This window comes from Lactuca virosa, chromosome 9, assembly GCF_052849685.1.
Source record: "Lactuca virosa cultivar CGN04683 chromosome 9, Lactuca_virosa_CGN04683_v6, whole genome shotgun sequence".
Taxonomy (NCBI): Eukaryota; Viridiplantae; Streptophyta; class Magnoliopsida; order Asterales; family Asteraceae; genus Lactuca; species Lactuca virosa.
In genome coordinates, this window is record NC_136434.1 from 140,932,297 (window position 1) to 140,956,075 (window position 23,779).

Here is a 23,779-nt window from a genome sequence, read left to right on the forward strand (position 1 = left end):
GTTGGGCCTAATGGACCAATAAGTTTCCAATTTGATTATTTTGGGCTTAGAACTCTTATATGGGCTCTAATTGGACCCACTTTCTTTTATTTTAACATTTTGGGCCATAATGGGCCTAGAATGAAATAAAATACCCTTATTGGGCCATAACAAATTTAATTAAACCCAAAGGGCCATAAAAATTCATGCTTTGATGTATACTGGACCCATATCTTGGACTTAAGCACTCAAGGCCCAAATTCTTTTCTTTCTTTCCTCTTTCTCGGCCCAAGAAGAAAACAAAAAAAAAATAGAAATTCATGAAATAAGGAGGGTTACCCACCTCCTTATTACACCATAGACTTCCAAGCAACATCACATACCTCCATGCAACCATCCTATCACCTCTCTCTCTTCTCCTTTCTTCTTCTTAATTCTCGGCCAAAGGAAAAACACACACACACACATTTCACCAACTTCTTTCAAGCTCATTCTCTCTAGAAAGTCTTCATTTTCCTTCTCAAATTTTCGAAGATCTAAGGTGGATCAAGAAGGTTTCCACCAAAAATCATCAATTCTTGGTAAGTCCTACCACACTTAGGTTACATAACTTCATCTTCATGTTAGATCACTCATTCTAAGTAAGTTTTTGGTGATCATACTCCTAGAAACCTACTAAGTTCGAGATCCATCCAAGAAAGCTTGCTAGGGCCGAAAATAGCATCAAACTCTTTCACTTCTTCTTCAAAACCGAACCCACAAACTCAAGGTGAGTTCATACCCCCTTGTTTTTGGTTTTATAATGTTTTTGGGGGAGAATACAAGTGCTTTTGTGTTAGATCTATGTATATATGCATGTTTATGTGTTTAACTTTTAGATCTTTACTTGAAAATGAGGTTTATCACCTGGATCTTCATATAAACCTTGAGAGAAGTATGTGTCCTCACATATAATACTTGTAAACTTGTAGATCTGGGATTTATCCACTTAAAATAGCAAAAACAAGTGTTGTGAACAAACTTAGATAACTTAAACTCAAAAATCAGCCCTTGACAGAAAAGTCTTAGTCCAATCTCGAACTGTTTTGACCTCCTTAATGGTAATATTTTTCAAAACTGTTTTACATGCAAAAATTTCAGGTTATTACCTTTAAAATGACTACTCTCACGTTTTCATACGAATTTTCTACTATTTTTGGCGAATTTTACAAAACTGCCTATCAGATTTGAAATAATTTCGAACCAACCTGTGAAGGTGAGCAATTTCACACTTGTTAGAGGCCAATAAAAATTATGAGAAAAATTGTGAACAAAGTAGACAACATTCCAAACTTTCTGAATTTACGGATCTAAATTTCGATTTACGATGATTTTTCTACGAATTTTCCAAAAACTAGGTCGGAAAAGCCCAAAACCAGAAAAATGTGTATTTTCACAAAAATCAAGCCAAAAATGATAGTTTTGACAAAAATGGGTTTAAAATGTTATTTTTACCACAAACTAGTCATCAACACAAGTTTTGAACAAAATGGAGACTAAAGTGTTATTCTTACAAAAATTGGGCCTTAATTATAAATTTTTGGCTTATTGGGCCAAGAACGTCATTTTTACAAAAGTAGACTTTTATGTTATTTTAGTGAATACTTGAACCAAAACCAACAATAAACTAACAAACGGATTAATTCGATCATTTTCTAGGTTATTGGGCCTTAGTGGCCCATTTTTTATGTGTGATAGGTCATGTATACTATTTATATGTTTATTGGGCCTCATTGACCCATTAACATGTGCGACAGACCTTGGATACTATTTGTGTGCTATTTGGGCCTGTAAATACCTTACATGTGAAATGGGCCTTAGTTGTCCTTTCATATATATTTCGGGCCCATGTTATATAATCTCATTCCAATTGGGTCTTGAAATGATTACATGTTTAGCGATGCCTTAGTGGTTCACTTACATGGATCATTGGGCCTGGAATGATTTTATATCTTTCTTCGCGTAAATTCGATTAAGGATCTAGTGAGTTTTGTCGGTTGGCACCTATTAAGTGTACGATCGTAGCCTGTAGTTATAACCAGAGTCTCTTGGAGGGAGAGCGGGGATTTGTGTATAGATCTATACGGGGGTGACACCCCACACCTAAGCTGTTCGCTACAGTTAGACTAGGCCAGTCTAGGGTGACAAAAACCTTATTCTATTCCGGCGGCGTCCCAAAGACGCAAAGACAGGCGAAATTGTCATTGTTATGTATGGTTATAGCGACTCACTTAGAGGAATTAACGTTATAAGATTTACGGGAAACCATTCTATTTTCTTTTTGGGATAAAACAGGAAACCATTCTATTTTCTTTTTGGGATAAAACAGGAAACCATTCTGTTTTTTTTTTGGGATAAAACGGGAAACCTTCTTTTTGTTAAAACGACAATCTATAAGCATTGGTACTCAACCACCGGGGTTGAGATTTCAGCATTATCTATTGCAGACAACATCGGGTTGTCTGGAAATCATTCTCTTTCTATTTTTGTAACCATTAACACACATGTATTAATATAAGATCGGACACAAATATTTCAAACCATTTGTTTTTAGAAAGTATCAGATATTTTTGAAAGCACTTTGGAAACGATTCTAAACAAGTACAAAAACCATTTTTATTCAAAACTGCTTATGAACTCACCAACTTTTTAGTTGACGCTTTTCAAAACGACTTGTATTCTCAGGAATTCAAGTAGCAGGTAATAAGTTCGACTATAAGATCAAGTGGTGCGACTTCAAGAAATTTTACTTTCTTACTTTTGTGTAACTGATGAACAAGATTCAATATGTAAACTATGTATGTGTGTATTTCCAATGTATGATGTTTGGTTGCTATGTTTCATTCATATTCAATTGTTATGATACTATACACGAAGTCATCCGCCTCCGGACATTTCCGAAGTCCAGGTTCGGGGGTGTGACAGTTGTTATGATAATGATAGTCGGGGAGTCGTTGGAGCAGTCGTTGGGGATTCCTTGTCGTGAGATTCAACACTTTGCTTTGCGAGGTGAGTTACCTTCCACTAGAAGTGGGTCGAAGGCACCAATGTCGGCCTACTAGTAGTTGTTTATAGTTGAGACGATTGTCTTTGTGATAATTGTCTGGTATGCTACTATCTGTTATGCTTTATGTGCTAGGATGTTATGATATTATGCGATAGTGGTAGGAGGGGTAAAATAGTCCCCGGTTAGCGGTTGAAAGAGACCGAAGAGGTAGACAGTACCTATATATGCCTAGCAGTATGTTTATGATCTTTAATTATGTGGTAGTGGTAGGGGTGAAATAGTCCCCGTAACCGGTTCAGATAAACCGGAGGGTAGGTCGGGCACCCAGATATGCCTGACAGGGGTAGGTCGGACACCCCAGTATGTCTGATAGGGGTAGGTTGGGCACCCCGATATGCCTAACAGGGGTAGGATGAGCACCCCGGTATGCTCAGTAGGGTAGGTCGGGCACCCGGATATGCCTGACAGTATGTTTATTGTATGATACGTGGTATGATGGAGGAACTCACTAAGCTTTGTGCTTATGGTTTTCAGTTTTGGTTTCCGGTACCTCTTCTTCGAAGGGAAAGGAGCGGCATGATCGCAGCGCATCACACCACTATTTTCTGCACTATGATGTTCTTCGGATTTGTACTCTGACATTATTATGACTTGTATTGAGACATATGACCTATGGGTTTTTATGATATGGGATAACTTAATGATGTTTTCAATAATCTTCTTTATGAATTATTAAATTAAAAATGAAATTTTTGGTCTTGAAATTTGGGATGTTACAAGTTGGTATCAGAGCCTTGGTTTAAGGGATTCGGGCACACCTGCGGGGGTGTCTGGACTCAAATTGAGGGTTTGAAATTTTTTACAAAGAAAATAATTTTTCAAGTATTAAGATTAAGAGTTTTGAGAAAGAACAAGGTGTGTGATGCGTGCAATCAACCGAGCTCAAGTAAGTTTTCCCCAAGATACACATACATGTTTGCTGTGATATATGACATTATTATGAGAACTTCATGCTATATTAGGGCTAAGGATCTAGGAAGGATGCCTTATTTTCCTACTATATGTGTATGATAACTGCATGCTAGATTACGGCTAAGGATCTAGGTAGATGCCTTATGTGCCTGTTGTATGTGCTTATTGAACTGCATGATAGTACTGACTAATCATACATATGATAGTCTGATTAGGATATGCTTGGTTTGGGTTACTCAATGCCCAAATGTTGCGTGCTTTGTGCTTTTAGTAGTCCTACTTATCTTTAATTAACTAGTAGACAAATACGTTAAGTTACATATTGTGAGGACTAAATAATTTCAGAAGGTTAGGTCTAGCCCTATTTCACAGCTCTTGTCCGAGTCCAACCGTTGTAGGGTAGGACCCCTCATTCGAAGAATTATCTAGTCTTAGTAATATGTAATGGTATTTGCGAGCTAGTTAGGGAGAGATAGCATGGACTTATTATGCAGCTGATGGCGGAGAGTGGGTTGGAGCTTACCCTAGGGTAAGCCTAGCATGAGATTAGTGCAGCGAGCAGTAGTAGTGAGGGGGACTTGGTGAAGTCAAGGAAATCCTTGACGAAAGTACGGATACATGTGGATGGTAGTATGGGCCTGTAGTACTGAAAGTATAGGATCCGTACTCGAGTCAAGGAGGGCTGAGATATAACCAGGGAACTGATGGGTTTTGAGTATTCTAACACTCATATGGTGTACATGCAACCCTAGAAACCTTGGATCTATGTTTGACTATGATACATGCAAATAATTATTTTTCCAAGGTTCTTATCCTATCTAGCATGGCATGCGGAACTTGAATAAAATAAAGCTAGTAGAATTACTTACCTTGTAGTTGTAGTTGATTGCTTGGAGTTTTAGAGCCTAGCACCAATAGTGTGGATGCCTCAAATGGAAATCACAAATCGCCACAAACTTGGAACTTTGAGAGAATAGTAATCACCTTCTTGAAATCGGCCCTCTTACTTTACTCACCACAACTCATGTGATTTCAAGAACCAAAGCCTCCTTTATATAGTGTGGTGGATTAGGGTTACATTCATGTAAACCCTAATACCCATGTCTTTTCATTTCCATGAGATCCATGGGTTAAAGCTCCATGGAGTATCCATGGACTTTCCATGCAAGCCTAGCCCATTCCAAATAAGCATTAGCCCACACTATATAAATACAAGAGCCCATATTTAATTAGTCATACTTTTGATCTCTAAATTAATTCTAGATTAATTATAGATCAATACTAATTAAATAATATGATTTTATATTAATATATTAGGACTTATAATATATTAATAAATCATAACTTATACTATTCTCAAACGATTATCCATAAATTATTCGGGTGAAGTGCAACCCAAATGGACCATGCCGGGTCGGGTCAAGTACATACCAAATATAGTTATGGACTTAGACACTATATCCAACAGTCTCCCACTTGGATAAGTCTAATAACTATAGTTGCAAGTATGACTTCAGGAACCGATCAACAATCGTAGCTCTTTAAACTCTGTTGAACTATGAAGCGCCATTTTAGATAAGTGATCATATAATCCTCTGTTCTAGATATCAGCCGGACAAATACATGGAACATGGTCTTGCTTATTGTCCAGCATTTGTTTCCCGATTTCCGATTTGTTTGACATAGAACTTAACTGAACACATCAATTTAGTTCTGACTGGGCCCGGTACATAGGTCAAAACAAAATCATCGAGGGGCCCAGATATCGCTTCTAATCCTAGAAGGAACAGATAAACTTCGACTCATATGTTTGCTCTACTACTTGTTGAATTACACACAAAAGCACGGTTTATAACATCGAGTTACCAATGCGTTTTCGTGCAATCAATGCATAACCAACTCATAGGCAACAAATCATATCTCTAGGTTTGAAGACTTATATGATATTACCATCTCACGATCACTCGAGATAAATTCCATGAAGTGATACAAGTGAGCATGGGTTGAATCCAATACTCAGAACTTATGAGCACTCATGAGTGTTGTAGCCCCGCTTTGTCTAACATCTTAGACCTCTACAAGCCAACCCATGACAGTCTTGATTCATATCTACTTCCAACATATGACCGACTGTGGAGAGTTTGAATAATATGATATAAACCATAACATAATTATTCTGGAAGTCAAAACATGCAAAAAGAAATAATAGTAAACGATTGACAAGAGATAGCAACACTTTACTCATAAATAATAACTTTTATTTATCATAAAATGTCAATTACATTTTACAAATTTCAAGATTATCACTACTAAAACTAATATCATCCTTCAGCCCTATGCTCCGAGCATGCTGGAGATGCTTAGCCCGAGTCAGTCCCTTCGTGAGGGGATCTGCTGGGTTCTCATCCGATGATACCCTCTTTGCCACGAGGATTCCTTCTTCTATTCGATGTCTAATGAAGTGATATTTTCTGTCAATGTGTCTGGATCTCCCATGATCTCTTGGTTCCTTGTCTAAGGCAACCGCACTATTGCTGTCATAGAGAATGTCCATTGGCTCCTTTATAGCTAGTACAACTCGAAGGTCTCCGATGAAGTTCTTTAGCCATATAGCCTCCTTTGCTGCCTCGTTTGCTGCTATATACTCTGATTCACAAGTGGAATCAGCCACTGTCTCCTGCTTGGAACTTTTCCAAGTAATTGCCCCTCCGTTTAGAGTAAAGACCCAGCCCGACTGAGAGCGGAAATTATCCTTGTCAGTCTGAAAGCTAGCATCACTGTACCCTAAAACTCTCAAGTCCTCACTGCCACCGAGGGTAAGGACCCAGTCCTTAGTCCTCCGTATGTACTTGAGGATATTCTTTACCGCAGTCCAGTGTGCCTTGCCAGGGTTCCCCTGATACCTGCTAACCATGCTCAAAGCAAAGGCTACATCAGGTCGAGTACACGTCATAGCATACATGATCGATCCTACAGCTGAAGAATAAGGTATTCGACTCATTTCTGCTATCTCAGCCTCAGTACTAGGGCTTTGTGTCTTACTCAATCTGGCGTTACTCTGGATGGGTAACTCTCCTTTCTTGGAGTTATGCATGTTGAACCTTTTCAACACCTTGTCCACATAGGTGCTTTGACTAAGTCCAATTAGTCTTTTACTCCTGTTTCTCAAAATCCTTATCCCTAGGATATAGGCAGCTTCTCCAAGGTCCTTCATAGCGAAACACTTCCCAAGCCAGGACTTTACTTCCTGCAGGGTTGGGATGTCATTTCCTATGAGTAGTATGTCATCCACATACAGTACCAAAAAGCTGACTATACTCCCACTAGCCTTGATATAGACACAAGATTCATCTTCACTCCTTGAAAAGCCAAATTCTTTGACTTTCTCATCAAGGCAAAGATTCCATCTGCGAGGTGCCTGTTTTAATCCATAAATGGATTTCTCGAGCTTACACACTCTACTGGGGTACTCTGTACTGACAAAACCCTCTGGCTGAACCATGTAAACATCTTCAGCCAACTTTCCATTAAGGAAAGCGGTTTTGACATCCATTTGCCATATTTCATAATCATGAAATGCAGCAATGGCTAACAGAACCCTAATAGACTTAATCTTGGCCACTGGTGAAAAGGTCTCATCATAATCAACTCTCGGAGTTTGAGAATAACCCTTTGCAACCAGTCGTGCCTTATAAGTGTGTACATTACCATCCATGTCGGTCTTCTTCTTGAAGATCCATTTGCACCCAACTATCTTACGATCAGGTACATTGTCAACCAAGTTCCAAACTTGATTGTCATACATGGACTGTATCTCGCTATCCATAGCCTCTTTCCATTTAGCAGCCTCAGGGCCTGCCATGGCTTCCGTGTAGCTGTTAGGCTCATCCAGATTTACCAGTGTGTTATCACTGATAAGCGTCTCACTTTCTGCAGTAATATGAAAACCATAATAATGCTCAGGTGCATTCCTAACTCTGGTGGAACGCCTCAGAGGTATAGATTCTTCAGTCGGCTCAACAGGAGTTTTCTCCTCAGGTTGAGGGCTAGGGTTTGAGGTTCCTTCACCACTTGACTCTTGAATTTCCTCAAGGTCAATTTGCCTCCCACTGTCTCCTTGGATCATGAATTCTCTCTCTCGAAAGAATCCTCTTCTTGCTACAAATACCACATTATCACTGGGTCTGTAGAAGATGTAACCAAAGGATTTCTGTGGGTAGCCGATGAAAATACACCTTTCGCTTCGGGGTTCGAGCTTATCGTGAGTCTCGCGTCTCACGAAATCCTCGCAACCCCAAATCTTTATGTGGTCTAGATTGGGAACTTTTCCAGTCCACACCTCGTGAGGTGTTTTGGCAACCTTCTTTGTAGGGACTAGATTAAGGATATGGGCGGCAGTCTCTAAGGCATACCCCCAAAATGAGATTGGTAGCGAAGCTCGACTCATCATGGAATGAACCATGTCCAACAAGGTCCGATTGTGCCTCTCAGCTACACCATTCAACTGTGGTGTCCTAGGAGGTGTCAATTGTGAGACAATCCCACATTCCTTAAGATAGTCAAGGAACTCAGTACTAAGATACTCACCACCACGATCGGATCGAAGCATCTTAATGTTCCTGCCAAACTGATTCTCCACTTCTTGCTTAAACTCTTTGACTTTCTCAAAGGTTTCTGACTTATGCTTGATTAGGTAGACATATCCATATCTACTAAAATCATCAGTAAAAGTCACATAGAACCGATTAGCATCTCTTGTTGGGTTCTGAAGGGTCCACACACATCCGTGTGTATGAGGTCCATCAAACCTTCACCCCTAGCACAAGTGCCAGTAAAAGGTGACTTTGTCATTTTACCAAGCAAACAAGATTCACAACAATCATCTGACTTTAGGTCAAATGACTCCAAGACTCCATCCTTTTGAAGTTGGCCTATGCGTTTCTTGCTTACATGTCCAAGACGACAATGCCATAAGGATGCTTTATCTAAGCTAGTGGAAGAGTTAATACACAATACATTATTTCCTAGACTATCTACAACAGATACGGTTTCATACACATCATCACAAGGTAATGCTTTAAAATAAAGAACATTATTAAAGAAAGCATCAATACTACCATTATTATTATCAAAATAAAAGGTAAAACCTTGTTTATACAATGCATGAAAGGAAATAACATTTCTTGCCATTTCTGGCGAATAATAACATTTATTCAAATCTAATGTAAACCCACTATTTAGCACTAAGGAATAAACTCCTATCTTGGTGACAGGTGAAGCTTTCCTGTTTCCCATAATCAAGTTTATCTTTCCCTGCTCCACATTCTCACTTCTTTTTAGTCCCTGCAAATCACAACATATGTGAATACCACAACCTGTATCAAGGACCCAAGACTTAGAATGAGGTGAGTTATTAGACAATATAGTGTATATACCTGCATGGTTGGGTCTTACTTTCCCATCCTTCAAATCTTGCTGGTACTTTAGGCAGTTTCGCTTCCAGTGCGACTTTTCATGGCAATAGAAGCATTCAGCCTCATTAGGGTTAGCAGAAGGAGTGACAAAACCTTTCTTGGTTTTCCTTGAAGAGGAGCCTTCAAGGGTCTTACCCTTGGTACCCTTAGAAGGGTTCTTTCTTTTCTTCCCTTTGCCATGCCCGATTGCCAAGACATTGGCCGCAGTTAGAGTAGGAGTAGGAGTAGTAACAACCGACTTTCCCTTTAGACCACTTTCGGCGGTCTTCAAGAGTCCTTGAAGTTTGTTGAGGGTGACTTCTTCCTTTTTCATGTGATATGTCATGCGGAATTGATCATAACACGATGGCAAGGAGTGCAAAATGATGTCTATTGCTAACTCCTCAGGGAAGTTCACATTCAGCTTCAGTAAACGGTCCACATAGCTTTGCATTTTCTGCATGTGGCTCGTGATGGGTTCACCATCCTTCATTCGGGTTGTTATCATGGAGGAGATTATTTCATATCGCTCTTGACGAGCACTTTGATGGTAGCGGTCCATCAAGTCCTGGTGCATCTCAAAAGGATAATAGTCCTCATAGGACTTTTGGAGCTCGGGTGTCATGGTGGCCATCATGATTCATGCTACTTTTGTAACATCTCTTTCATGTACCTCATATTCAGCAAGCTCTTCAGGAGTAGCAGTTGGCTCGGGTACCTTCAGCTCCTTGTCGAGAACATATTCTTTGTTCTCATACCGAGTGACCATCCTGATGTTTCTGATCCAATCTGTAAAGTTGGACCCATCAAAGATGACTCTCCCACAAAGATTCATGAGAGAGAAGGAGCTAGTAGGGTTTGAGCCAGAAGCATTGTTATTGGAAGACATCTGAAAAGAAGAGGGAATAGATTAGATTAAATATAGAGATAGTCCTTAACAAAACACCCAAATGTAATATTAAGGCTAGGACCCAACACAATATTTTATAACTTAGAAGAGGGATGTCGTAATCTAAGCTATAAGATATTTGAAGGTAGGTGAATGACGATTCACCAATTTCCACCATGAAAAACGAAATATTTAATTAGGTTTTAATTGGTTTAGAAACTCCTAGATTCTTTGAGATTCATTCAACTTTCTTCAATGGCATGTTTCAATCTCGAGTGTGCCCTTCAAGTTTTGTGACTGGGATGCCGAGGATCACAAAACAAGGTGTGAAGTAACCATGCAAATTACTTGGTACCCTTAATGTATTACCCCTCAATCGATGTGTCGGTTAACCACACACGCTCCATCGATACTATGATAAACATTAAGTCACCCTTTACCTACCTTGTTAAGTTCAAGTTAGTGTGCCGGTTAACCACACACGCTCCACTAACGACTTAAACAAAGTGTAAAGTGTAATTTCATGGATTAGCACCTTATTCACATTTTCCTAAAATAACTAAGATTGGGAATTCAATAAAGTTTAGTTACTTTAGTATTATCATTATTCTTTTAATGAGAATTTATAAGTCCTTGTCCTACCCGTTTGGCTAACGACCCTCCACCGATCAAGGAAGCGGTGGGTGAGAGTGGACACCCATTAAGTTGCCATTTTATAGGCAACAAACTTATACCCCCCTTATAGACCGGCTTCGTGAATGAGGCGTACTAGCGGTAAGACGACTTGATCTTATACATATATAAATATTATTAAACTTATAATATTATAAAGTATAAGGGTTGAATTTTAACTTTTAAAATTCTAGGGGTTGGAACTAAAGTTTTTAATATGACTTTACATGTTCCAAAACTTGAGGGCAAGTTTTGTAAACTTTCAAAACTTTTCATTTCTCATAACTTATGAGTTAATGGTTATTAAAAATGAAGACTCTTCATTTTTTGTAACCTATGTGTTCTTTTAATGGTTATTTATAAATGTGACTTTTGGTTATCCATAACTTAAGAACTAGTTATGGACTCCATTAAAACACATAAAGATCAAGAATTAGTCTAATCAATTATTAGCACATAATTTCTATGATCTTCTAAACTCATATGTTTATGAATGTTCATATCAAAAATTTCAAGAATCGTAAGTACATATACAAAACTTGAAATTTTGATACGAGCTTTTGAACAAAACTTCGATTTTCAAGTTTTTTTTTTTTTTTTTTTTGCATCAAGTATCAAATAAAACAAACCAGGCTCTGATACCACTGATGGGTTTTGAGCATTCTAACACTCCTATGGTGTACATGCAACCCTAGAAACCTTGGATCTATGTTTGACTATGATACATGCAAATAATTATTTTTCCAAGGTTCTTATCCTATCTAGCATGGCATGGGGAACTTGAATAAAATAAAGCTAGTAGAATTACTTACCTTGTAGTTGTAGTTGATTGCTTGGAGTTTTAGAGCCTAGCACCAATAGTGTGGATGCCTCAAATGGAAATCACAAATCACCACAAACTTGGAACTTTGAGAGAATAGTAATCACCTTCTTGAAATCGGCCCTCTTACTTTACTCACCACAACTCATGTGATTTCAAGAACCAAAGCCTCCTTTATATAGTGTGGTGGATTAGGGTTACATTCATGTAAACCCTAATACCCATGTCTTTTCATTTCTATGAGATCCATGGGTTAAAGCTCCATGGAGTATCCATGGACTTTCCATGCAAGCCTAGCCCATTCCAAATAAGCATTAGCCCACACTATATAAATACAAGAGCCCATATTTAATTAGTCATACTTTTGATCTCTAAATTAATTCTAGATTAATTATAGATCAATACTAATTAAATAATATGATTTTATATTAATATATTAGGACTTATAATATATTAATAAATCATAACTTATACTATTCTCAAACGATTATCCATAAATTATTCGGGTGAAGTGCAACCCAAATGGACCATGCCGGGTCGGGTCAAGTACATACCAAATATAGTTATGGACTTAGACACTATATCCAACAGGAACTTGTAGAGTGTGTGAGACCTCTCGAGATTATGTATGACCCTAACAATTATGTGTTTTGTTTCAGAATGATGGTGACACGTCACGAAGCAGGAGGTTCGAGGTCTGGATCAAGTTCAGGTTTAGGTTTGGGTTCCGAGCCGGTCGATGATGGATTACGCGAGTTCATCGCGTCTGAGTATACGAGAGGCATCCTTGAGGCGACCCCAGTGATTTTCGGGTCGATCAAGGAAGGGATCATTGAGCTGATGGAGGATCGCCTCAGGGCACTCCGGAGTGACATGGAATCTAGCCAGTCAGGGACGCACATACTCTCCTTCAAGTACATCAGGTGATGTGGTGCGCCAGAATTTCACGGGGTGAAGGACCCCATTGTGGCCAGGAGATGGATTGCAGACATCGATTCTGCACAGTTGACGAGCTTCTGCCCTGAAGGGTCGAAGGTCCGATATGATGCGGGATGTTTGAGAGACAGAGCTAGAGACTTGTGGGAGGCAGTCAGTGATGAAGGGTTTTGAGCATCCTAACAACCTTAAGGTACACATACAACCCTAAATTCTTTGGATCTATGTTTTCTCTAATTATACATGCAAAATGATTTTCCAAAGAATTTTCCTAACTAGCATACAATCATGGGTACTTGTATAACAAAAATCTAGTTAGAAGACATACCTTTTATTGTAGATTGATTCCTTGGACCTTTAAGCGCCTAGCACCCCAAATGTGATGCCTCAAATGCTTCACACAACACCACCAACAATGGAGGACTTGAGAGAGGATCACTTGCTTCACAAAAATCGGCTAGCACTCTTCTAAGCTCACTTAGGTGCCGATTTTGGTAGCTAATGGGTTTGTTATATAGTGTGGCAAAACTAGGGTTACGCCATGTAAACCTTAATGGGCATGACCTTCCATATTCCTTAGGCTCCATGGGTTTAAACCCCCATGGATCATCCATGGGTTACCACATGGGTTTAGCCTAACCTAAGAAATCATGGATCATTGGCCGACACCATAAGAATGAATGATTTACCAAATCAACCCATTATATTTAATTAGTCTCTTTTGATCAAAAAATTAATTCCAAATTAATTCTTGATCAATACTAATTAAATAATATGATTTCATATTAATATATTAGAACTTATAATATATTAACAAATTATAAATAACCACTTCTCAATTGTCATCCTTCAGATTGTTCCGGTGCCATTCAACCCAAATGGACCATGCTACTCTCGGGTCAAGTACATACCAATTATAGTTATGGGCTTAGACACTAAATCCAATAGTCTCCCAATTGGATAAGTCTAATAACTATAACTGCAAGTACGACTTAAAACACCGACTAGCAATCGTGTCACACCCCCAAACCAAACGGCGGAAACGTGCGGGGTGGATGACTTCATTTGTAGTATCACAACACATGCATTATAGTAATCAAAGTATAAACAACCATTGTATTTAAAGATTATAAGTATTTACATGTGTTCCATCATTGTATATTGAAACCAAATAGTTATACAAAAGAAGAAGACATGACTCAAAATAGCTCCATCTTCTCAAAAGCTCGGGGAGTACATGTCTACTGATTCCCTGAGAATACAAGTAATATGAAAATAGAGTATCAACATAAAGTTGAGTGAGTGCATAAGTGTTTATGTTTGAAAGATTGTTTTCTGTTTCTTGAATATGTAAGCTCATTCAGAAAACCTATATTTTCTGTTGTATATGAAAAGTAGTTTTAATCACATAAAATCGTTCTGTTTGTAAACCAATGTTCTGTATTTGTATTCCTTTTGTAAAACTTGTAACTGTGAGAGTGTGCATGGCTTCACCAGCTGTTATTGAATACTGAGATGTAATACTGTAAAAACTGTATTATGGTAAACTTGTACTTTGAAAATGTACTTACGTTTAGTTAATTATACACTAACGTATTGTTAATATTTTTTAATGAGTTATTATAACCATACTGACTAGATGGCCTGACCCAACGCTATGAATGCGTTAAAACTGTTGATAATAACTGTCACTCGTAGGCGTGTATGCCTGACTGTAGCGAGCAGTCTGAGTGCGGGGTTGTCAATCCCAATATAGATCTATACACACATTGTTTCCATCCTCAGCTGGAGATTCTGGTTATAATGTCAGGACTTTAACTATATTGTTTAAATGAATTAAACAACCTAAATCAAATTATTCATAAAAAGCATATAGACGTTACATGTATAATAGTTATGAAAACCCAATCATTCTGAAATGAATGATTGACAGTATGCCCCTGAATTAGTATATGAAAAATGTATACTCTTGCTTAGTTTTGACTCAACCCTTTGTTCTTGTAAAACAATGTAATTTACTATACTTGAATCGTGAATTAATGTTCTATGAATCATAAATTATACCTATTATAATTTATATGTACTTTCTGAATTGATACTAACTGTTCATGAATGCAACCCCTTGCTCAACATGTTACAAAGGGTATTTGAATTGAATGAAATAGCTTTTATACTTATATACATATACAAAAATATATAAGTAAAATCTAAATGACACTCGGACAAATAACCGATACTTATAATCCCACATCCAAACAAGGAAAAGGAACCAAAGTGGGTTATCAGTCCTAAGCCTTTTAAATCTTATATATATATATATATATATATATATATATATATATATATATATATATATATATATATATATATATATATATATATATATATATATATGATATCTGGGGAAAAATATAAGTTTATAAAACCATTTAAAAGAAGTTTAATATTTTGAAATACTTTTGGTGACTTGATGTAATTTTAACACAATCTTTGAAAACCATTTGATTTGATGATAACTAAAATTCATTTTGATAAGATATTTGAAACCATTTTTTTATAACACAAAATCTTTGTGTTTGACTTGTATCCCCCCCCCCCCTTATAACAGTAAAAACTATGAAAATACGGGGGTATGAACTCACCTTTTAGAGGGTGATTCAAATGATGATTAGATATAGGATGCTTGGTTCCACGAGTGAAAACCCGCAAGAAAACAAGTCCTATATAGTGATTTGTATAGAATATATGCATCTAATTAGCTAAAATAATCATAGGAATGATTAGAAATCGGACTAATTTGTAAGTATAACTTACAAATTGAAGTGTTTGAAGCTAGATTGGAGGCTGAAATGGGTTTACAGCCAGGTGTTCTTGATGAAATAAAGAACACTTGATGAATCTAAGCAGCTTGTTAAGGAGATTCAAAGGTTTTTAGGTGCTTGTTCTTCGTGTTCTTCACGTGTTCTTTGCGTTCTTCATGAAAACTAGAAAAATCAATGGATTTTAGTCTAGTATATGAAGATGGAAGGGTGTTCTTGAAGTGATAACAAGATCAAGAATTGATACCTGTTAGATCTTGTGAAGAACTAGTGTTTAGCACTTGAATATGATGAATAAAGATGATCTTGATGTGTTCTTGACGAGATATGATGTTCTTGGTGGATGATACTTGAGAGAACAAGGCTTGAAATCTCGAAGTGAAGAAATGAAGTAAAAACTAGTTGGTATATATATATATATATATATATATATATACATATATATATATATACATATATATATATATATATATATATATATATATATATATATATATATATATATATATATATGCGAGGGTTCACGGTCCGAGTGTTTACGGCCGTGAACCTCGTTTACGGTCTGAGGTCGGCTAGTGTTTACAACCGAGAACGTGTCCCAATGCGCTAAGGTTCGGTTTTCGAGACGATAAGATTCGGAGAGTTTACGGCCGAAGTCGTTCACGGCCTCGTTCACGGCTGCGAGGGTTTACGGTCCGAGGAGTGTAAGGTCGTAAACCATTTTGCGGTCTGAAGTGTTTGTGGTCCGAAGTGAAGGAATAAGATGCGAAGTTTCTCGGTTTTTAAGCCTTTTCCTTCTAAATTCAATTGTAATTATATTAAGGATTTTTAACAAGTAAAGGTTATTATTATAACCTAAATAAAAACCAAAACAATAAAAAGGACTTTAGTTCACCCTCGTTTGACTTTGGTTGATTAGCATTGACTTTACAAACAGAAACTAACGGGATGTTACATTATCCCCCTGTTAGAGAGAATTTCGTCCCGAAAATTTGGATTAAAGAGATACAGAAAGAGTAGGGGAAAAGATGTGGATATTTCTATTGCATTTGATCCTCCTGCTCCCATGTGAATTCAGATCCCAATTTTGCATTCCAGCGAACCTTCACTATCGGGATACGGCTTTGTTTGGTTCTCTTTACTTCCCTGTCTAATATCTCTACGGGTTCTTCCACGAAGTTGAAATTCTGGTTTACCTCGATCTCATCGAGTAGGATAACAAGAGTCTCGTCGGATAAACACTTTTTCAAGTTAGAGACGTGGAAGACGGGATGTATGTTATTTAGCTTTTGGGGTAGTCGGAGTTTGTAAGCTACCGGACCGATTCTAGCAAGAATCTCGAATGGTCCTATGTACCTTGGATTGAGCTTGTCACACTTTCCAAAGCGTATCATGCCCTTCCAGGGTGAGACCTTCAACATGACGTGGTCGCCAACCTGGAATTCCAAAGGTTTTCTTCTTTTGTCAGCGTAGCTTTTCTGTCTATCTCTGGAAGCTTTAAGTCGCTCCCGGATTTGTATGATTTTCTTCGTAGTTTCGCGAATGATTTCCAGACCAGTAAGAGTACTGTCAGGAACTTGACCTCTAGCTAGTTGCGTGTCACCCACTTCATCCCAGCACAGAGGTGATCTGCACTTGCGGCCATAAATGGCTTCGAAAGGAGCAGCCTTTATGCTAGTGTGATAACTGTTGTTGTAAGAGAATTCGACAAGGGGTAAATGAGTATCCCACGCCTTCCCAAAGTCTATCATGCAAGTTCGCAACATGTCTTCTAAAGTTTGAATCGTACTCTCACTTTGTCTGTCGGTTTGTGGGTGGTAGGCTATACTCATGTCCAACCTAGTTCCCAAAGATTTTTGTAGAGACTGCCAGAAACGAGAGGTGAATCTACTATCTCGGTCTGAAATAATAGATATTGGCACACCATGCAGTCTAACGTAGGGCATATGCATAGGCAGAAGCATAGGCATAGGCATAGGCATAGGCATAGGCATGGGCATGGGCATGGGCATGGGCATGGGCATGGGCATGGGCATTGGCATGGGCAAGTGAATCCCAACTCTTGATTTAAGTTCAAAACCTAATGCAAAACATCTCACATGGATTGAAAACCCTAGAAATCTCGGTCCAAATATTTATGGACTAGGATGCTCTTATTGGGCCTAATGAACCAATAAACTTTCAATTTGATTATTTGGGCCAAGGAGTCCTAATTGGGCACTAATTTGACCCACATCCATAAGATTTTAGCATTTTGGGCCTTGTGAGCCTAGAATAATGCATCTTATCTCTAATGGGCCTAGATGGGCCATAAATGATTTCATTTGCCCTAAAAGGCCGTAAACCCTTTTAATTGGGTGTCATTGGGCCGTGAACTTCCATAAGGGCCCAATGGGCCGGAAATATATTGCTAGGCTTCATAATATTCGAACAAAGCCAAGAATGGTCCAAAACCATTTCATCTTCATTCCTCTTAGCCCATTCTCGGCCCAATATGTATATAAACAAAAAAAAGAGAAAAAGAGAATTAATTTGCACATGACACATCATTTTTGCATGGTGGTTCTCCATGCAACTATCACCTCAAACCTCTCTCCTCCCCTTTTCTTCTATTCTCGGCCGAACCCTCATCCCTCACCCTCTCCACTTTCTTTCAAAATCTCTCAAAAACTCTCTCAAGAACTCCTCCTTCCTCCTCTAAATTTTCGAGATTTTGTGTGTAGTTTCAAGAGGTTTTTCATCAACATCATCATCCTTGGTAAGTTCTTACTTGAATCTATGGTTTAACATCTTGATTTCATCAAAAATATCTTCTTAAACCATATCATTTCATGATCTATACTCTTGAACTTCATAGAGTTTGAAAACCACCTCAATGAGCTTGCTAGGGCCGAGATCTTCACTTCATTCTTCATCAAAAACCGAAACTTCAAAGCAAAGTGAGTTCATACCCCTTGATTTTCGGTTTTACTATGTTTTGGTGGAGGATACAAGTTGCTATGTGCTAGATCTATGTATTTGTGCATGTTTATGTGTGTTTTCTAAGTTATATATTGTGATTATGTGAAGAACTTCATAGATCTTGACAATATTTGGAAACTACAACACTTTATACAACTTACCATAAGATAAAAGTGCTAAGCAAGTTAAGAATGTTGAAAAACTAAACAAAATCTTGTAAAAGGACCATTTTTGACAAAAAACAAAAAAAATGAAGCCTTTTATGATATTCACGGGTTTTCAAGGACCAAAAGAGTCATTTTTGTATAAAAATGGGTTTTTATGATAATCATAGTTTTAAAAGGGCTAAAAGTGTAAAATTTCGTATTATGGGCCTTGATGTGGGCCTTCACAGTTTTGTTGGGCCAAATTTGTAAAATTTAGGATTTTTATGGATTTAAATGTCATTTAACACAAACTTGAGCCAAAAATGTAAATTTACGATTTTATGGGCTGAAAATGGCACTTTATTCAAAACTTGGTCCGGAAATGTTATTTTTACAAAACTTGGATCGAAAATGCTCTTTTTACAAAACTTGGGCCGAAAATGTCATTTTATTTATAAATAGGCCGAAAATGTAAAATTTAAATTTAATGAGCCGAAAACATCAATTTATATTTACTTGGGCCAGAATTATACATTACATGTTTATTGGGCCTTAGTGGCCCATACACATGCTTATTGGACCTAAACTATACATTACATGTTTATTGGACCTTAGTGGTCCTTCTACATGTTTAGTGGGCCTTAGTGGTCCTTCTACATGTCTGTTGGGCCTCGTACATTCATATACATACTCAATGGGCTTTTCAAACATAAAACATACAAGTAAACATTATATAACATAATACAATATTCGCGTAACTCAGTCACCGATGCTAGTGACACATGTCGGTTGACACCTCTAGAGTGTACGATCGTAGTCTGTAGTTATAACCAGAGTCTCCTGGAGGGAGAGCGAGAGTTTGTGTATAGATCTATATGGGGTGACACCCCACACCTGAGTTGTTCGCTACAGCTAGACTAGGCCAGTCTAGGGTGACAATCCTTACCGTAAATCAAGCCGGCGCCTAAGAACGCCAGGACAGGCGATTTCGTCATAATCAAGTATGGTTAAAACGACTCACTTAGAGATCCTCTCCAACAAAATTTTATGGAACACCTATAAAATCTTGTTGATACAAACACATACATACACTGATATTCGGTCTTAGGGTTGAGACCACAACACTTTTATAAACAGAAAATATAGGATTTTCTGGGGTAATACACAGTCAAACAATACCTTTTACTTACTACAGAAAATACAGGATTTTTATTTGGATTACATTTTATATACATTCCAAACACAAAAAACACACATGCATTAATACTTGATTTTGATACATCAAGTTCAAACCATTTTTCAGAAAATATCTGTCACACCCCCAAACCAGAACGGCGGAAACGTTCGAGGGCGGAGGACGTCATGTACAGTATCATAACAATGCACAATAGTAAACAAGCAACAACATCATCCATTGCATTAATAGTATAATTTAATACAAGTGTATTCTGTGTATAGTTTGAAAGACACCAAAATATCAATCAAAATAAAAGACGAGTCTCAAATGTGCTCCGTCTTCTCAAAACCTGGTCCAGTGTACCTGTCTACTGGCGACCTGAGAATACAAGTTATTTTGAAAGAGTAGATCAGCATTAAAGCTGGTGAGTTCATAAGTATTTTAGTGTCAAATGTTTGTATAAGTTTGATGAAAGTGTTTGTAAGTGTTTAATGTAAATGTTTGTAAGTGTTTGATGTAATGTTTGTATCTCCAAGAAAATCCTATATTTTCTACTTATAATGAAATGTAGTTTACATTACCGTTTATGTGAGAAGATCACAATATGAATGTAATGGGAAAATGACGATGTACAGTAGTATTGTATATAGTAACTACAGATGTACTAACTACCTTAAACCAATTGTTTAATTAAGGTAAAATGTGATGAGATTATAACCATACTTGATTGACTAGTAAAACACGACGATCAAAGACGTCGAAATGGTATGACATTCGTCACCCGTAGACCTGCAGGTCCCACTGTAGCTAGCAGCAAGGTGTAGGATGGTCTATCCCGTATAGATCTATAAAAAAATTCACGCTCTCCCTCCAGGAGACTCTGGTTACAAAATGTGACACAGCAGTACATTTATGTGCCATGAAGTAGTGGCTCACATTAATGTTATATTGTTCTTGTATTTGTATAGTATGTTCTCTCTGTTCTAGTGTATAGTATGTTCTCTCTGTTCTAGTGTATAGTATGTTCTTTCTGTTTCTTGTTATAGTATGTTCTTTCTGTTTCTCGTTATAGTATGTTTGAACTGACTCATGTATGAACTGACTCTTGTATGTTTCATTGTTCTAGAAATAGTGAGTAGTAATCCTCTAAACTATACCTATTATTGTTTACTAGTACTGTTGTTTGAATGACTGATCATGTTTGTACACCTTTGCTACCCAAAGGTATTGAACTGATGGAAGAACTTTTATATCTATACACATATACATAATATATAACTAAGATTTAAACGACACTCGGACAAACAACCGATACCCTAAGTCCACAACCAAACAAGGAACAGGAAATAAAGCGAGTTATCAGTCCAGGCCCTTTCAACCTTATTTATATGACTATATCTATATAGACATGATTTTGACAATATATAAGATTAAAAAAAATTTGATAAAGAGTTTAGCATAGAAAAGAGTTTTAACCATTTGAATGGTTATAGATGACTTGATTCAGTTTATAAAATGTTTTGAAATAGTTTGTTTGATAACACAGTTTTGAAGTATAAGAAATACACTTGTTTGATAGTTATAAATCACATGTGATTGATACTATAACTATAATGTTTTCTGTAACGCCCGCAGATTCGGGCTAGTCAATTTAAGGACAATAATCGTCAAAAATGACTTTTTGATGGAAGATTATTGAGAAGGATTAATCTTAACTAAGTTGTATTATATGTTACAAGGATTCCGTACATATAAAGAACGCTGAAATCCGAGTTATAACGAAGAAGTTATGACCCGTCAAAATTTCACGACAAAACCGGCACGGCGCCGAGTGACGTAAAAAGTGAGTTTTTGATAAACTACTTTTTAGCCTTGGTGATATAAATGAAAGTCGTAGTGTTCGTTAAACCGAGAGTATGCATAAAAAAAAAGCCCAAATCTGACTTCGTATGAGGAAGTTATGATTTTTCTAAGTTTCAGCTTAGCAGTAGACAGCTAAAAACTCGAATTTTAGATCGAATGATTTTTAGCCGAAACAATCTAAACTAGAATCGAAGATCTCGTCGATAGTAATGCAACGGTGAAAAGACAGACGAAAACGGATGTCAGATGAAGAAGTTATGAATTTCTAACAGAGTTTTCCTGTCCCGGCCTACTAAAAATAATATAATAAAAGTTAAAGTCAAAATTAGCCGACAGAGTATAAACGAGAGTTGTAGAGCATAATCTCACCTACGCGTGGATATAAAGAACGTCAAAAACGGAGTTTGTATGCAAAAGATATGAATTTTCAAAGTTCGGGGCACAAACTTCGAGACCTTCACGAGGTGAACATTGAAATTCACGAGGTGAATTCGTTGCATGACACCTTTCTTGCCTAGAGGATACACGGCAAGCTAGGAGATGATCAGGTTCGAATTCACGAGGTGAACATATTTGGTTCACGAGGTGAACCTCACGAGGTGAACATACTTGGTTCACGAGGTGAACCTCAAATTTTCACCCTATAAATAGAATTCGAGGGCTGCCGATTTCTTTTGCTAATTTACCATTCTCCACCCCTTTTTCTTTCTTCTACTTGGAAAGAAATACCCCCGAAGCCCCGGTATCAATCCCGACACCCGAAGCAAGTCCCGACGCCCCGAAGATCCCGAGAAAAAGAGTTTTCGAGTCGAAACTCTGCCCGCGTGAAGCCCGGTTTCATCGAAGAATATTGTTTTAAGGGACGAAGTGCTGTCCAATCGTCGTCTTATCAAGTGAGTGCATATTATTTTCATCTTACACATAGATATGAAGTATTTTATATAAATTACGTGTTGTGTGTGCATATTATCAGTATACTCGTTATCTATGTTAGATGAACACTATTATACATGTTTTAAATGATTTAAACTGTATATGTATTTTATATCTACAAATATGTTGGGGTAAAACATGGGTAGATGAATTAGATTATGTGTGATGAAATGAAAATTGATGAGAGGTATCGATGTTTAAGATGATTTAGTCATCTAGCAGAGTATAGACAACGACCACAGACTATTCTAGATAGTCCAGTGGAACGTTATCAGACTCGTAACCTGTAGGTATTTTTGAACTAAGTGTTCATTAGGTATTTTTGAACTAAGTGTTCATTAGGTGTTTTTGAACTATGTGTTCATCCGATAGTTCTTCTTTTTGACACTATTACGTGTCGGGGTACGGGAGCGTACGGGAGTACTTTATTAGTATTTTCCCTATACTTTTTATTTTGAAGAGCTTTGGAGTCTTCGTTTCTTTTATGAAGTGATCGGACGAGCTTCATGTGTCAGCGTTTCCTTTCACGAAGTAATTGAGGGAAATTCGTAAACTGCCTAATGAAGTGTGTCGGTAATAGACCACTACTAGGTATGTTTGGGGTTATGATGCTGGATAGGGTGAGTTTGGGGGTAAAATACTTCACGATATTCAGATCACTGCTAGGCAAAGTTCGATGCAGGATGGGTGAGTCTAGGGGTAAAATACCTCACGATATTCAGATCGCTGCTAGGTAAAGTTCGATGTTGGATAGGGTAAGTCTGGGGGTAAAATACCTCACGATATTCGGACCACGGCTAGGCATTGTTATCTAGATAACTACCCCTGACTTAACTGTCTTGTGGTTCGTTCTTTTACGAACGAAGGTTCGTGGTGAAACTTATTCCATTCCCCTCATTTGATGTCTTTATCGATCCTCGTTTGCTGTTAGGGAATTTCCGAAGCAGCTTCATCATTTTGTTGTTCATATCGATCCTTTAGGCTAGATCTGGTAAGATCATTGTATAGGATCAGTACGTGGGGATCGATGTTCGTTAATGCTTGTAGAATAAACCTCGGGTAGCGATGGACTTCGTGCCTATTCCTTAGGAAAATTCCTTAGGAATGAGTGGT